This window comes from Erinaceus europaeus, chromosome 11 (assembly GCF_950295315.1).
Source record: "Erinaceus europaeus chromosome 11, mEriEur2.1, whole genome shotgun sequence".
In the NCBI taxonomy this organism is placed as follows: Eukaryota; Metazoa; Chordata; class Mammalia; order Eulipotyphla; family Erinaceidae; genus Erinaceus; species Erinaceus europaeus.
In genome coordinates this window covers 31,471,436-31,489,151 of record NC_080172.1, presented here as the reverse complement: position 1 = coordinate 31,489,151, position 17,716 = coordinate 31,471,436, and positions in this window count along the sequence as shown.

Genomic DNA, 17,716 nt, shown 5'->3' with positions numbered 1-17,716 from the left:
CCTGTCACATCTTTTCTTAGGAGCAATATTGCTGGATACTCAGACTCCCATGATGATAATGACATTCTTCACATCTGTCTGCATTTCCCTATGCAAAACCTTGGTTGCTTATCTGCACTATGACATAGACAATTCTGCTCATATTAACATTGGGCCTTACATCACCTTAAAAGTATATCACTGAAATATTTCCCTTCTCATTAGTCAAAGTTCTGAAGGATGTTTTGCTTATTGTACTGATATGATACTAGTTAGTAAGAAAGTATATCCCAGTCACTAAAAATCTTATGTCTCTTAGATACTTGACCTTAGTTATTTAAATCCACGGAGCTAAACTGAGATCTACTGTAGGAGAGAATCTTTGTATTTCACATTTCATGATTTGATTGCCTCTCCCATCATATAAAGATGTGAATTTCATTTACAAAAACCTAATGTTAATATTTCAACATTTTATAACATGAAGTAAATAAAATAACTCTCAGTGATAAAATCAGGGTATAGGGGCTAGAGAGGTAACTCAGAGATAGTAAGCATGCCTTACATGTATGAGGTCCTGGGTTCAATATCTGTATCACATTAAAAAAATCAAGTTAGAATATTATGCACACAGCAGATTCCAGTTGTACAGAAAGGGTATTTTATGTGCATATAAAAAAAATCTGAAAGCGAACCATATGCATTGTTAATAATGATTATCTCTATCAAAAGTAAATACAACTGAGGTTTCTTCCTTTAAATATATTTTATTTCCTTTGGGTCAGGGCTATTTTATGAGAGAACATTCTTCTATAAACTCTTATAATCATACAGTTAATATAATGTTTTAAAAGCTTTTTTTATAAAAGATATCAGATGTTAGTTTAATGGTGCTATGTTCTATGTTGATGGAATTCTATGTTCATGTCAAGTAAATACATCTTCTCCCTGTAGAATAAAGGGGATTATACATTCTTTCCTGTCTCCTTGTCTGCTATTAGGTCATCCTTTTCCATAGAAAACACAACTGAGGACATGCCAGGAAATAGGGACTAGATGGGTGGACTGTATATCTGATATACATTAGTCTACATACTTTTCAGCTAGAAAGTAGTTCACTCATTATTTTCTGGGTTTCAAGGAAGAGGGATGACATAAGAATGGTTAGATGAGTTAAATACAATTTATTCATTGGCATGAAAGGTGAATTCTGTCTTCATTGTTTGTGTCACATTGTTGCAGGTAAAGCAGGCTAAGAGGACTAGAGGTACCCCTTGGAGAATCACAGAGGCTCCACCAAGTTTTAGGTATAGCAAGTGTTAATTGAAACAAGTACAGGAATAGAAAGAAGAGAGATACATGTACATGCAGGACTTCAAATGTGAGAGGTCTGAGTTTTTTGGACCTCCTAGTTTAGTTGTTTTTCTCTCACTGTTGTTATTATTTGTTTTGTTTTGCCACTAGGGTTGTTGCTAGAGTTTGGTGCCAGTACAACTCCACTACTCCCAGGGACCTTCCACCCCTTCTTTCTCCCTATCTCTGTCTCTTCTTTGATAGAAACAGAGAGAAATTAAGAGGGAAGGGAGAGAGAGAGAGAGAGAGAGCTGCAACACTGCTGCACTGCTCATGAATTTACCCATCCTTGCAGATGCGGACCAAGGCCTTGAAACTAGGACCCTGCACATGTTAATATGTGCACTCTTTCAGATACACAACTACTAAATCCCCTCTTAGTTTTATGGTTGGGGAAGTTACTGTAAAAAGGTGAAGTATATATTGAGCCACACTAGTTCTCAGACCATCCTCACCCCTGATGCTTAACCTTTAGTCACTGTGTTCTGGTATGCATGTCCACATTCTATGGCCTCAAATTAGGTGGAAAGCAGAGCTATTGATGCAGCTTCAAGACATCCTCGTGTCTGGTCTCTCTTTTATGCTATTTGGTAGGGGAGGATGGCCTGAGTGTTGCTTGGTTAGTTAATCCAACTTCACCAAGTCCTGTCATGTCTCTCAGCACTCTTCCAGTATAACTCAGGGCCATCCATATGAGGCAGTCAGGGCCCCTTCCCCTTAAACATCCTCTGGCAATGTGACATGCATTTCTAACAATAAAGGGAGAAACTGAAATGCCAAATACAATAAGAATATTGCCAAAATATAGAGAGCACTATCTAGTACATCTAGTAATGCTTTGTTTTTGTTAACCTATAATAAGAGAAAAACAAAGTCAATAGGCAAGATAAAAACAGTCAATAGGCAAACAGAAATGTTTTTTATTTGAGAATAACATAAGACTGAAATTCAGGGGATACAAATTTATACACAAACCTAAAACATGCCACAGGGAAGAACAAAAACAATGTTCTATAGAAAGAACAAATAGGAAGATGTAATGGTCAGATGACGGAGGTCACAAATAATAAGAGATACACTGTAGATGCCACTCAAGGTGCCACTGTAAATGCCACTGTCCTGAAGTGAGTGCAGCCTAGAATGTTCCTAACTGTGACTATGGAATGTAAGCCTAGATGGACAGAGGCTACACAGACTCTTGTACTAAATATGAATAAACTGGCTTCTAGGTCAGATTGATGGGGTTAACGGGCAAATGCTAGAAGAAGAAGAAGATGGGGTTAACACTTAATGGTAGTTATATACTATTCTCATATTTGGGAGTTATTCTCTGCCCTAATAGCAGTTTTCTATCCCATTCTCAAGTCTGACATCATCTTCCTAGACCATACTTTTAACTCACCTGTGTGCTATCAGGCCAGGCAAAAATTACTAAAGTCATGGGTCACATGGAACATATATAAAAAGACTTACTAACTTCCTCCTACATGAAGAACTCTAGTTTCATTTGCCCTATTCTCACCTTTAGGCACTTGCTTATTAAACAGTTTGTTTTATATTATACCACCTTTCAGCCACCAAGTTGTAGATGCTACCATGATGCCACCTTGACCTCTCCAGACAGATGCCTCACCAACATGTCCCAGAACTACACCTCTTCAGAGCCCTACCCCACCAAGAAAATATAGAAACAGGCTGGGGGTATGGATTGACCTGCTAATGTCCATATTCAGCGGAGAAGCAATTACAGAAGCCAGATCTTCCACCTTCTGCACCCATAAGCAATTTTGGTCCATACTCCCAGAGAGGGATAAAGAATAGGGAGCTTCCAATAGAGGGAATGGGGCACAGAACTCTGATGTTGGGAACTTTGTGGAACTGTACCCTTGTTATCTTATAGTCTTGTTAATCATTATTAAATCACTAATAATTTTTTTAAAAATGAGAGGTGGAAGAGACACAAATCTGATTAGGTAAAAGTGCACCTTTGTAGGCTTCTTCAAAGAGTATTTGCTGGCTTCTTGAATTGTTGGCAGTTTGGTCCAGTTTGTGTGAAAAAATCTCTTTTGAAAATGGGTGCCTGAAAAATTAGTAAAGTCATGGGTCCCTTGGAATATACCTAAAATAGACTTCCTAGCTTTTTCCAAAATGGAGACTGCAAATCTCATCTGCTATTTTCTTACCTTTAGGTTCCTGATTATTAAACAACCTGTTCTGCTTTATACCTTAATGTTTTTCAGCCACCAAGTTGCAGATGCTACCATGAGGCAACATGACTTCCCTAGGGCAGAGGACCTCACCGGTGTGTCCTAGAACCCCACTTCCCCAGAACCCTACCCCACTAGAGAAAGAAATAAGCTGGGGGTGTGGATCAACCTTCCAACATGCATGTCCAGTGGAGAAGCAATTACAGAAGCCAGACCTTCCACCTTCTGCACCCCATAGAGATCTTTCGTTCATACTCAGAGCGATAAAGAATAGGGAAACTTCCAGTAGAGGGGGTGGGATGTAGAACTCTGATATTGGGAATTGTGTTGAATTGTACTCCTATTATCCCACAATCTTGTCAATCATTATTAAATTCCTAATTAAAAACATAAATTAAAAAAAGAAGAGAAAGTGGTCTGGGACATGGTGCAGTGGAAAAAAGAAAAGAAAATGAGTGCCTGACTCCAATTTAAAATGTCTCCACTTATGTCAATTTTTCACAGCTTTACTGGAAAAATAAATGAGCATTTTGTTAATAAATGAAACAAATTTTTACTGTAAAACTCTTATTAATAGATAGTAACATTATAATAACAGGATGACCAGATCTGATTTTTTTTAATACGAACATCAAATTGTAACACTACCCCTTGACATATAACCTGCATGTTGGCAGGTTGATCCACACCCCCAGCTTGTTTCTATCTTTCTCTAGTGGGGTAGGGTTCTGGGGAAGTGGGGTTCTAGGACACACCGGTGAGGTCCTCTGCCCTAGGGAAGTCAGGTTGGCATCATGGTAGCATCTGCAACTTAGTGGCTGAAAAACATTAAGGTATAAAGCAGAACAGGTTGTTTGGATATGAATGGGTAGAGATCTCACTGAGGAGAGTATTCACAACCTTTCACTGATTTATTTACTTTACCAAGAGAAAGCACTGCATTGGATCAAAGTTAAACTAATTACCAAAATGAATTTAGACTTTTCTAAACAGAGGCTGAGATCTTTATAAACATCTCTTGCATTTTTGTCTGGAGATGAAACAGGGATATAACATTTAAAGGACTGTGTGCTTTATTATTTATTTATTTATTTATTTATTTTAGCATTTCACTGAGCAATTTTGGATTGGCTTTACAGGAATGCCCTCCCCACCCGACCTTCCAGGTATCACTTGTGTCCTGGTGTCCAGGCTGCTCCTTTTGTCTGATCAGCCCTCTGAGTTCTCTTCCTGACTTCACCACTTTCTCAGCCCATACATCAAAAGCAGATAATAAAGGGCATTCTCTCAAGCATATTTTCTGGCTGCAACTGTTAGCGTTTTCTTCTCCTATTTTGAAATTGGGGGGGGGGGGGAGTAGACTTCTTTTCCAGTATCGTTGCATTTCTTCTGCTGCAGATGGGGCCACCTGCAAGTCATTTTGCTCATCCTCCATTTCTACAGAGGAGATAAAGACAAGCATTTTGTTTTATGTTCCATGACCTTTCATCCTGTGTCTGCAGAAAGGTACTCCAGAAGCAAAGTGGTCACATTTTAAGAGAATTAAAAGTGAAAAAGGAATTCCCAGCCGTTTTTCCCCCCCTAATCAAAGAGCATTCTCTTTTTCCATCTCCTGCCTGGTGGAAAAGGTGTTTGAATCTGACAAGTGTCTTTTCCTTTGTGGCCCAGCGTGACATGAACATAGAGATTGACCAGAAGTGGCTTTTTTCCTTTGTTAATTTGATGACCATGAAAAGTAAACTTTCCTGACACTAGTTTATAGTTCATCACTTTTATTGCCCCATCCTCTCTGAGCACAGAACAACTTTTTAACTTCACCACAGTAATTAACCAGCCTTAGGCAACTGAAATTTCAGTCCCATCAGAGGTGATAAGTATATTTTAAAAAGCTATGACTAAAACCATTAGCCTATACCACATTTTTAGAAACCTCTCTGAAATTCCTTTTCACTTGCAAAGGTTCTTTACTTCGAATTTGTAGAAGTCAGAACCTGAACAGAGTAATCAACATGAGTTCTCAGCAAATGGCTCTGAAGGTTCTGGAACCAACTTATAAATAACCTAGTTTTCAAAGAAAAAGGAACCTTGTGATCAGTTTACTGTGCCTATAAATTATCTAAATTTGAAGAAATATTAGACTCTCAACACTTTGCCTTAAGACTCTTTTGTTATCAGGGAAAATACTAGTCACACTATTTAAAATCCTAAAACAAAACAAACAAACAAAAAAACCAGACTGGTAATCAAGACAGAAACCACATTCCAGATAGGGGCTAACATTTGACTTTCCATTTGCCCCACAAGTGAAAATTGGTTTGTCATGCAATTTATCAATCATGCTTTAAATGAATTGGTATAGTGCTAGTAAATCTCAAAATCACTAAAAAAAGTCAACTCTGAGGAGAATTTACAAAATAATTGAGTCCTATGGATTTTTCCTGCTCAGCTCCTGAATTTCTTCCTCTAAATCACTACCTAGCACATTAGGGCTGCTTATTAATCCCTATCTATTTGGTTCTAGGACTTCTTCCTTCAGACCCTTCCGTCTCCCCATTGCTATTCAGCTAAGGATTTTTCGCCTCTCTTGACATACCTAGTACATTTGTTACTTTCTTAGTTCAAACTCCTAATCAAAGATGATAATTCTAATTTCAGTTCTAGAACAGTGTCTGAGAGAATTTGTTGGTCTTCCCTGTCTTCATAGGTTTTCTTGAGATGATACCCTGTCTTTACTTAAATCCTAGTGTACCAGGATGACAGTCACCTACAAGACACACATTAGATAGGGCAGTTCTCCTCTGCTCTAATAGTAGAGATTTCTTACCAAACCAGTCACAAGAAAAGGTGGCTGCCAATTTCTCTCATACAGTGTGGGCTGACCTGGACATAAATATATGTGTGGGAAATTGAATTGAAGTTAGTAAACCTAGTATTTACCTTGACCTAAAATTATTAACTTGGAGATCTTATTGGTGATTCTTTTCTGTCATGCTTTATAAACACAATCCCGTAAGCTTATTTATGCTTTTCCCTTTTTTTTTTTTTTAGTTACAAGAGCCATACTCAACTGCAAGCTCACTTCATACAGGTGTGTCATGACCAGTTGTGAGATGTCACAAGAAATTTGCTACCAGTAATAGTTTTTCTGAAGGCTGTAAAGTATTTCATTTCTTTTTCTAAAAGGAGAGTTTTCCAGGCTATAGAAAACATCTCACAGTTTTGTTACAGCTAAAATAACACTGACAGCACCCTTGAGAATGTGTTGCACATGTGAAAGTCATCTACCATAGATGATAAGGGAGAAAAAATAACATTGACAAATACTGTGCTATAGTACTACATGTAAAAATGGAGCAGAAGGGAAATTGTTGTTGTTGTTGTTAATTAAATCATATGCCTAAAGAAGAAAGACAGTTCACAGGAAGGAATAGTGTACCAGGATGACAGTCACCTACAAAACACATATTAGACAGGGCAGTTCTCCTCTGCTCTATTTGCTGCCATGAGAGAACACAAGCCCAGTGCTGTCAGTCCACCTTTTTTTTTTCCAAAGAAAATAGAAGTGCAGATTTTAGTGGGGAATCTCCCCACATATAGATGTAAGTATATTGTAATACACAAAACCGAATTTACAATTTGCTATACTCTATTTAGGTCAAGTGATTCATGACCACTGTGATTGGTCTATAGAGCACAGTTTACAAATCTAGGTTAATTGAAATATTAACCATCAAGACTTATTTGGACCTTAATTTTGCATTAAAAGAAAAGCGAGACCCAGTTCTTGATTGCAAAGGACTAATGGGAGAAAAGAACCAATCTTTGGTGACATTACCCAGAATAAACAAACCTCAGGAGAAGAAGTAGAAAGTACCTTAGAAACAGAGTAAAAAGACTAATATGAGTTTGTCTCTTCTCTGATGTTCCTTTGCAACTTGGTCAGGTTTGTGGAGGGACTAAGAAAAGTCTGACCCATGAACCCTCTTCCAGCTGACAAGCATCCTCCAACAGATTGACCTCCATTTGGCATTTGAGAGCCGACACGAGACTTCATAGTCAGAGTAATTGTTAGCCCGTTAAGGTCTCTGAGAACACAAATCCACATGTAGAAGGGGTATAAGTGGAAGTCATATTTACATACAAGAGGAAAAAAGGCCACTTCTAGGCAGAGACAAATGCTTAGCAGGACTCTGAGCTCAGCCAACAGAATATAGAGTGGATTTCATCCCCCAGCTACGGCCTTGACTGAGTGTTCTTTTTCAGGACAGAAAGTGTAGGGCACAATTACCAAACTTCCCAGCTTTTTACTAACATAAGTGTGTCTCTCCAGATGTTTTTTTTTTTTTTTGTCTAGTAAAGTTTAGATTGTGTTGAAAATTATTTTCCTGCAGTTTTCCTACCTGCCATGTGGATGGAAATCAGGAACCCTTGGGATGTGGAGCTATTTAAAAATAAATGTGGCATATGTAACTATAGCAAGCGATTATATCAATTCTAAATGGACTTTGCCCTAAGAAAAATAAAAAACCAAGCTTTGGGGTTTTATTTCATTTACCAGAACCCAAGTGAATTTAGCGTGATTGAAGTGCCTGTGTTTGGCTGGGCTCCTTTATGTAATGCTGGCTTGTTGGACTGGTTTGAGTGGACCCAGCTGTAAAACTAAGAAGCCCCTCTGGACACAATCCTTTCCCAGATGCCAAAAATACCTCCTCTTTTAGGAACTGGAGGAATAATTCTGCTCCAACAATAGGACATTCTTTCTTCTTGAAGGTTTTATTTTTTCAGGGAATCAGAATGGAGCAGGAGGTTATTCTCCGCTACAAGGCAATGCCCAGAGCAGGGATGGAGCCCTAACTTAGTTAGGAGACTGGGAATTTGATCCAGCATCCCAAAGAGAAAATTATTCTATGTTTCTCTTTAGACACAGCACCCTTGTCCCTAAATGCACATCAGCCATGTGTGGGCATGTCTGTGTGTTTGTGCTTGTTCTTGTGCGTGTGCGTGTGCGTGTGTGTGTGTGTTTGTGAGTGTTGCTATATGGGGACAAGAACCACTAATATTCTTGGAACAAATCTTTGTTTTTATTTCTGAAGGCATCTCACTCATAGAGTTCTTTCAGAAACCCCAGTGCTGAGGTATTTCAGCATGGCATATTAAGGCTCTGTAGATTATGTTGCAGGAGGTATTTATATTCTCTCCCTACATATTGCTTTGTGTATTATCATGTAGCTATGACCTCTTATGGAAACTTTGCCCTTCCTTTACTTTCTTCTCTATGCAAGCTCTGTGGATTTCCCACACAAGTTTAAAATGCATGTCTCCCAGTTTTCTTTTAGCTCACCACTTAGTGTGAAACTGGCGTCTTGATTCAATTTGAACAACTGTGAGAGTTCAGATTGAAACAAAACAAGAAAGCATTACCTCTCTGTCTGATGTTGACTTTCAAATTGGCTAGAGGGCTCCTGAGATTAAACAGAAGATGAGTGGTATCTTCTTGTAAGAATCCTTTCCCCCTTTCTTTTTAATAGAAACTTTCTGACTGAGACAAAAAGGCCAAAAGAGTCTGCTAAACACTCAGAACATCTCACATGGCCATTCCAATTGGGAAATAAAAAAAGAAAGACAAATCTTGTAAGGCACCTCTGTCCCTGTTCAGAGACCATGAGCTCACAAAGTTAGGAGTGGTTACTCACCCCACTGGTGGGTCTAAAGTAATTAAATGGGTGTTGCAAAACCAAACTGAGTGGATTTAAGCATCACTTGGGATGCTGAGTCCCTTCCTTGGGAAGGTGAAAATATTCATTCTGATAGCAAACAGGCGAGTTTTCCATTAGATTCTGTACTCTTTATAGCATTTGCTACTTTCTACTGTCATACTTGAGTCTTATATCCCTTACTCTAGCAACAAGAAAGCAGTGTTATAGCTTATTATGTCAAAGTTGTGAAGGAAGTACGTACTTAGCTGAAAAAATCATGTCATTATTTTTCTTAATTATTTCAGAAATGTCATCTCTGAAACCATCTAATTTTTTGTAACTATGAGGAGAAAATTGAATAACCACCCATTTCCAGAAAACCACTTTAAAAAGTTTGCAGTCAATTTTTTTGTATGGCCATGAAAAAATTCAATGATATGGGTAAGCTTGCAGGATGATAGGAGACCCATTACGTGTAATCAGGAAAAAAATATTATGGTGTATACAGGCAGACTATTTCACATAGTTCAGTTAGTTTAGGTTAAGAAATGTTTTCTCTCAGGAAATGCCTTTAAACCAGGGCTACATTTTATTTAATGATGTGGAAAAATTCCACAAAATATCCTTATGAGAAATGTATTTAATTTTCTCTTTTTAAGCCAGTCAGCAAGTAAAGTGAGCTGCATATTGCTCGCATTACTAACACTGCCTGGCAGAGCGCGCTGAAATATGCCCGGTCATGCACATTCAGAGGTAATGTTACTTGGGAGCACTTGGTACGGTTGCTTAGCACTTTCCAGAAACTGATTGACTTCAGCTGCTAAAGATTTCTGCTGGGATACTGACAGATGCTGAAAACCACAGTAAACTCCCCTTTGCCTTTTTTGGTTCCTAAGTATAAAGGAATAAACAACAATACACCCTGGCATTGCTAAAAAAAAGATCCACACCTTTTTTTTCCCCCAGCTCCAGTGATTACACTTAACAAACAGCCTATATGCTCTGATCTAAAAGAGCAGCTAGCAACTTTGGCATCATCAGGATAATGTGGGGAGTGGGTTGGGGGGGGGGTGCCGAGATAAGGGAAGGCTCAAGAGATATGACTTGATCTCTACGTGTGCAACTTCCCTTGCACTCTGGCTACTGCCCTGACTCTAATGATCTTTTTCAGGGCTTAATCACAGGCAGGTTGTTTTTATCTGTTCCAGGGTCATTCTGTTTCTCTCTCTGACCTTTGGTGGAGGCAGACTTAAACACCATTCTGCTCTTTAAACACAGCCAGGCAGTAATGACATTCTCAAAATATGTGGGCTTAGGTTATGAAAACCACTGAGTTGACTGATAAAACAGCGTGTTAAATTATCTTTTCCTCCTATATTTACAATTTTCAAGCTCTAATTTTTACTCCAGGTTAAAAGTAAGCTGCAAAGATAGGTTGATTTTTTTTTTTTTTGTAGAGGTAAATGTGACTGACAATTCTTGGTGCAAAATGAAATATATCTGGTTCATTTAAGAGTTTCCCTCTTATTTGACCTTCACTCTTGCTTCCAGCTCAAGGCTACTTGCTTGAACACTACAAAGAAAATATGTGTTTTTCTGAAGTCAGATATGCAAAGGAAAAATTGTGCTGCAAGTCTGCCTAAGCATTTTAATGTTATTAAAAGCTGGCACAGGTAGTTTTTTTTTTTTTTAGAATAAACTTCTACAAATTTTAAATATGTACACTGGCCCTGAAATCAGCAAATTAACAGAGTATCTGTATACTAAGAGTATAAACACAACAAAATAGTAGTTCTTGACCCTGGTAAAGACCTTAATTGCAATTATTTATTTTCCTGCCGTAGGTTAATTGCTGGCAGTTTTCAATGTGCTAATAGCTCTTAAGGAGGATGTCAGCTATCAGTTAAGACTGAGATATCACTGTTACATAGGAAGAGCTTCTGTCCTCTAGACTACTGATTGACATTTGGCATGGATAAAATTTTGGGCATAAGACTGATGTAGACAGTCACTTGAAGCCAAGTGTCTGGCTTTATCTTCGTCCAATGGGAACAAAAAGAAACTGGTGTCCTGCAACACAGTATATCATCTCTTTGACCTGGAGACAGATGTTATCTCATGCTTAATAGAGGTTATTTTACACAGTGCTTTCAGTTCCTTGGGAAATAAATATACTGGTCTTCCCAACTAAAGACCAGGAACTTCTCTTAAAGAACATACTTGCAAGAGAAATAAAGGTTTCCCTAACATGATCAAATAGTTGAGGCCTCCTCACCAGTTATCTTGTTTCATTATAGTCAATACCTGAAAATTTCTGAATAAGTTGATCATTGACCCCACAATACAATAACTCATGTTATATAGAGGAACAAAGAAAATAAACATAAGCTCTTTTATAGGTAATCAACTAATGTCCTATTGTTTTTTATATTTTCAAATTACTTAATGAATTTTTATACTTAAAACAATTTATGATCACAAATATAACTTCATGATATTTTTATTGCTATTTTGACACAAAGTTCTATACTTTAGCTCTAACAAAAGTGAAAAAAAGTGAAGTTTCAGCGCATGTTTATGCTAATGATTTCAGATAGTGTTCCTCTTCCCCCTTTCAGTACATAGGTTACTGAAGAATTGGTCAGATTTCACTGAAGGTTTAAATAGTCCAATACAGTCTCTAATAATTACTTTCTATTCTGTAATATCATAACACTGGACTGTTTCATTCCATGCTGTGTATTGGATCACTCATTGTACAGTCTCTATTAGGAGACCCAGAGTGACTGACTGAACTTTTTTTAAAAATTAATTTATTTATTTAAGAAAGGAGACATTAGTCACACCCTACTAGGGAAAGAGAGAGGCAGACTGGGGGTATGGACCGACCAGTCAACGCCCTTGTTCAGCGGGGAAGCAATTACAGAAGCCAGACCTTCTACCTTCTGCAACCCTCAACGACCCTGGGTCCATGCTCCCAGAGGGATAGAGAATGGGAAAGCTACCATGGGAGGGGGTGGGTTATGGGAATTGGGTGTTGGGAATTGTGTGGAGTTGTACCCCTCCTACCTTATGCTTTTGTTCACTAATCCTTTCTTAAATAAAAAATTTTAAAAAAAAAAAAAGGAGACATTAACAAAATCATAGGATGGGGGGAGGTACAACTCCACACAATTCCCATCACGCAATCTCCATATCCCACCTCCTCCCCAATAGCTTTCCCATTCTCTATCCCTCTGGGAGCATGGACCCAGGGTCCTTGTGAGTTGCAGAAGGTGGGAGGTCTGGCTTCTGTAGTTGCTTCCCCGCTGAACATGGGTGTTGACTGGTTGATCCATACTCCCAGTCTGCCTCTCTCTTTCCCTATAAGGGTGAGTCTCTGGGGAAGCTGAGCTCCAGGACTCATTGGTGGGGTCTTCAGTCCAGGGAAGCCTGGCCGGCATCCTGATGGCATTTGGAACCTGGGGGCTGAAAAGAGAGTTAACATACAAAGCCAAACAAATCGTTGAGCAATCATGGACCCAAAGGTTGGAATAGTGGAGATGAAGTGTTGGGGGGTACTCACTGCAAACTCTAGTGTACTTCTGCTTTCAGGTATATATTTGCCCTAGTTTATGGATACATGTGAACATATGCTTTATCTCCTGGAACTTGGCCTATATCTAGGTTTTGGGACTTTGTTAGGAAGTGAACCACCTGGGATGGAATTAGAGAATACTATGAAAGTAAAGGTCTCACCCGAATGATGAAGCTAAAGGGTTGTCGTTCCACACCTGAAGTCTCTGGACACAGTCTGAAGTGAAGCATGCTGGGGTGGCACTTGTTGCGTCTGACTGAACTTTTATCATGTTTGTCTATCTTAAATGTATTTTGTGGAAAATTACCACAACTAGTTAAACTCTTTAAGATGAATATTCTCAAGAAGTGCTTAGGTTGGTGTATTGTAGCTCTTTGTCCCGACCGACCATCTTTCTTGCTTGTAGAAATAATACATATTCATGATACAAAATTTGAGGAAAAATTTAAAGCACTTTTAGAAAGTAGCTTTGGGTTTGTTATTTTCACCTCATTTTGATGTCCTTTCCCCCCTGAAAGAATTTAAATTGAATATTGATTTTATTTTTTTACTCCAGAATATATCAAGATAATAACTGGATATTGATTGAATTAGTCTTTAAAGCAAGTGATTTAGAATTCAAGATGCTTGGAGTGTTTTAATTTCTGGTATCTCCTGAGAACGGAACACCTTACTAATTTCTAGAAATAATTCCTCTGTATAATAGATGTTGGGGCCCAAGACTCAATCCTTATTCAAGAAGAAACTCCCAGTGAAGTCTAAGATTTAGGCAAGAACATAGCGTTAAGGCTGTGTTTTATGTTCTGACCAATACCACAACCATTCACTTGCGAATCCTCCTGGGGCCCCACAATGAATACCATCTGGCTTTGAAAACTTGAAACACTTACATGTCTTACAGGCTACGTAATGACTTCCTGGAAGATTTTATTCTCCATCAACAGTTTACTACAAATGATTACAAGAAAATTGTTTGTCTTACTTTAAGCTTCTTTTGTACCAACAGCTTCTCATAAATTCTTAAGTTTTGTATCCTTTTTTTCTTTTTGTGAAGTTGATCTTTCGCAGTAATTTTTTAACCCAACTTTTAGACAATAATGTGAAAACTTTCACAAAGATTCCTAGTAATCTATTCTCATTCCATATAAAGTTAACACATATATTTAATACTCAATGGTTATAGCTATAGTCAGGTAGAATTTGATTTTCTCTATTATATTTATCATAAAGAATTTCTGTTTTCTTTCTGAGGAATCTCTTCCCTGCCTCACCACACAGGGATTGTTCTCTCTCTTGCCCTTACACTTTATTTTTCATAAGTGCATTGCCCTTCAGTGCCTTTAACTCACTGTGCGTATAGAACCTTAAGGTTGATTCTAGGCTGCTGGCGTGCTCTTTGTTTGTTTAGTTTTCTCCCTTTGGTTTTCTGTTCTTCCTTTGGTCTCTTTTCTGTAAGTAAATTGTTCACTGGGCTACTGCTGTGGCTGCTGCTGCTGCTACTTCCTATGTTGAGGATTGTACAACTAGAAAAGCTTTTCACTCTAAGAAAAGCTTCTTTACGGTTAATTTTGCCTAGGAATTTTTAATCTTTTGTATGTTTATTCCCACCCATGTGACTAAATTACAAACAATTTGAAGACAGAGACTTTAACTTGTTAATATTAATCTAAACAGTACCCAGTGCCTAGTACAATGCCTCCCATACAAAATATTCAATAAGCATTGAATGGAATAAATGTCTCTGTATGTTCTAGGACTTTAAAAAGCTCATTTTTTAAATAATTGACCTTTATTAGTTTATGATAACAAATGTATCATTTATAAATAATTTAGAGGAAATAAAAATGCAGAAATATTTTTGGGAGTGTGCTTTAGTTGAAATAAAAATAATTCTACTTAGAATATGGAAGTGGAGTGGGGCAGGGCAGTGGCCACCCAGTTGAGCACACATGTTACCATATACAAGCAACCTGGTTCAATCCACTACTCCCCACCTGCAGAGAGGAAGCTTCACAATCTGTTTAGCAGGTCTGCAGGTATCTCTCTTTCTCTCTCCCTCTATATCTTCCCCTCTCCTCTCAATTTTTCTCTGTCCTGTCATATAAAATAGAAAAAAAAAAAAAAAGGAAAAAATAGCCACCAGGAGTGGTAGATTCATAGTGCTGCCACCCAGCCCCAATGAAACAGTGATAACCTTGGTGGCAAATATATATATATATACACATATATATTTAAATATATATATGTCCATATACATATATAGTCATGATATGCTATAGGTGTGGAAATAAAGATTATGGTGAATGATCTCTTCACAATTGTATTGTTATCCCAAATCTAATTTAGCAACTAGCTTCATAGGTGGCATACAACCCATGAATCAAAAACCATCAATATATGCATCCCTCTCCTACTAGCACTTACTCTCTCCATGACCTACCTTGTGTCTGCAGATTTCTTTTCAGAGAGAAATTCTTGAAAGACACACACCTTCCCTCAAAGCCGTCTTTTCATCGCTGTCTAAGCTCAAACCAGGACTAGGAGAACTGGGATTCAAGCCTAAGCAGTTTTGCTCTAACTCCTATGCTCTTAATCATCTTGCTTTTACTTTATAGAAAATTCCTACTCATAGTGCTCACTCTGCAAGTTATTTCCCATAGCATCAATCCACCCACAAAAGTTTAATCTTCTTTACATGACAAAGTTTGAAATATTCATTCAATGATGAATGTCACATTTCTCTGAGTTGTCTTTTCAGATGGATTAGCATGATTACTTTTTCCTGCCAGATCACAGACAACATGAAATAGGGTACTTTGATCTTGTGAGGTGGGGAGGGGGGAAGAAAAATGACCTTGATTTCTTTCCAAGCATCTTTATCAAGTTTCCAAGCATCTTTATCAAGTTTGGGAAGTGTTCAGTGGCAGAGCACAGGACTAGAATTCATTATTGTTCAGATTTTATCACAGATACCACATAGGCTGGCTGAATGGAGATCTCTCTCTCTCTCTGTCTCTCCCTCTCTCTCTCTCTCATAAAAATAAATAAATAAATTGTTTAAAATATATTTCGGGGGCCAGATGGTGGCACACCTGGTACATGTTACTATGTGCAAGGACATGGGTTCAAGCCCCTATTCCCTATCTGCAGGAGAAAAACTTCATGAGTGGTAAAGCAGGTCTGCAGGTGTCATTCTGTCTCTTGCCCTCTCCATCTTCCCCTACCCTCTTGATTTCTGGCTGCCTTTATTCAATATGTAAATAAAGATAATTTTTAAAAAATTTAAATCAATTTAAAATATCTTTGTGGCCCATGAGGTGGCATATTAGAGTTCAGGACTTGTAAACATAAAAGTCCTGAGTTTAGCCCTTGGTACTGCATATACCAGAGTGATACTCTAGTTTACTCTGTCTGTATCTCTCTCTTATGAATAAATGAATACAATTTTTTAAAAAGCACATATTTATCATAAATTGAACCTAGTTTGGCAGAGGAATAGGTTAGACTCTAGGATTACTATATTTTGGTGAACATGTTCTTCTTTTAATAGCCTGAAATTAGGTCACTTCATGTTTCCATGAGCTTAATTTGAAATAAATGCCTTCTACAACTGAAGAACCTAGAGATTATATTCCAGCATGAATATATAATAACCTACCGATTATATTCCAGCATCTTGTCAAAGTAGGGGAGCCAGGTGGGGTATTGGGGATGGGAGAGGAAGCTGCTTCTCACACTATATCATAGGTATTATAATTTCAGCTAATATCAAATCCCCACAGTACAGTAGAGAGGAGTGGAGAAGAATTCCTGACTAATTGGAAAATAGTTCACTAGTGCCTGGTCTGTGGAAGACGTGAACTCAAATTAACAAAAACTGTCACCAGTTTCTAGGATAGACTGTGTTTTTACCCATGTCACCACTAGACAAGGAACTATGGTGGTGAATTGACACATTATTTCTTTGTATTTATTTATTATATCTATCAGTAAGAACAGTGCTAGCTTATTAGGAAGGCACACTAAAGGACTGATGTAAATGTACTTGGAAAATGTACAATACAGTCAACAAATATTGCCTCAGGTAACCTCCTTACCAGTTCTGGGAGGCAATGAAGGCCACAGAGAATTGCACACAGATGTTTTCTCTGTTATGTGTATCTGGGTATGTGGACACAATAGCCTCTGGGATTCAGCAAGAACATAAGCCTATTTTGTTGAGAAAAGCTCAGTCTCAAAGGTCTCTAAAATTATAGGAATGGCAAAATTATAAGACTTGAATAGTGTCCTGTTTTGTCATGTGCACCACGCAGGTTTAAGCTCAGCCTCCACTCCATTGAAAGAAGTCTGGTGTTGTGGTGTCTTTCTGTGTGTCTGTTTCTATCTCTCTCATCTCTCTGTCACTGTCTCTATCTAAAAAGTAGTAGTAGTAAAATGAAAGTAAATAAAATTACTGTAAGTTGAGGTTTAATTATCAGCCAAGAAAATTAAAAGAATGTGAAGATGAAGTAATAGACAAAGTTCTTGTCTTTGCTCTCTTCTAATGTGGCATGGCTGCTGACAACACGGCATTTCTTTTTTCAGTATGTTCAGTAGTTCTCAAAGTATATTCCTCTGACTATTGATATCACTTGGATTCTCACTGGAAATCCTAGTTTATCAGAAATTTCCATACCAGTTATTCCAGAAACTCTGAAAGTAAAATACAGTAATTTTATTTTGACAAGCTCCCCCAGGTGATTCTGATATACACCTTTTTTCTGTGTGAATTTTGTCAGTGGAACTTTTAGCATCTACTATTTTAACCATAAGAATACCGATTATCTTTGACTTATGGTGGTTCTCAGGACTGAACATGGGATCTCTCAGCCTAAGACATGAAAGCGTGTCTTGTGAACCACTGA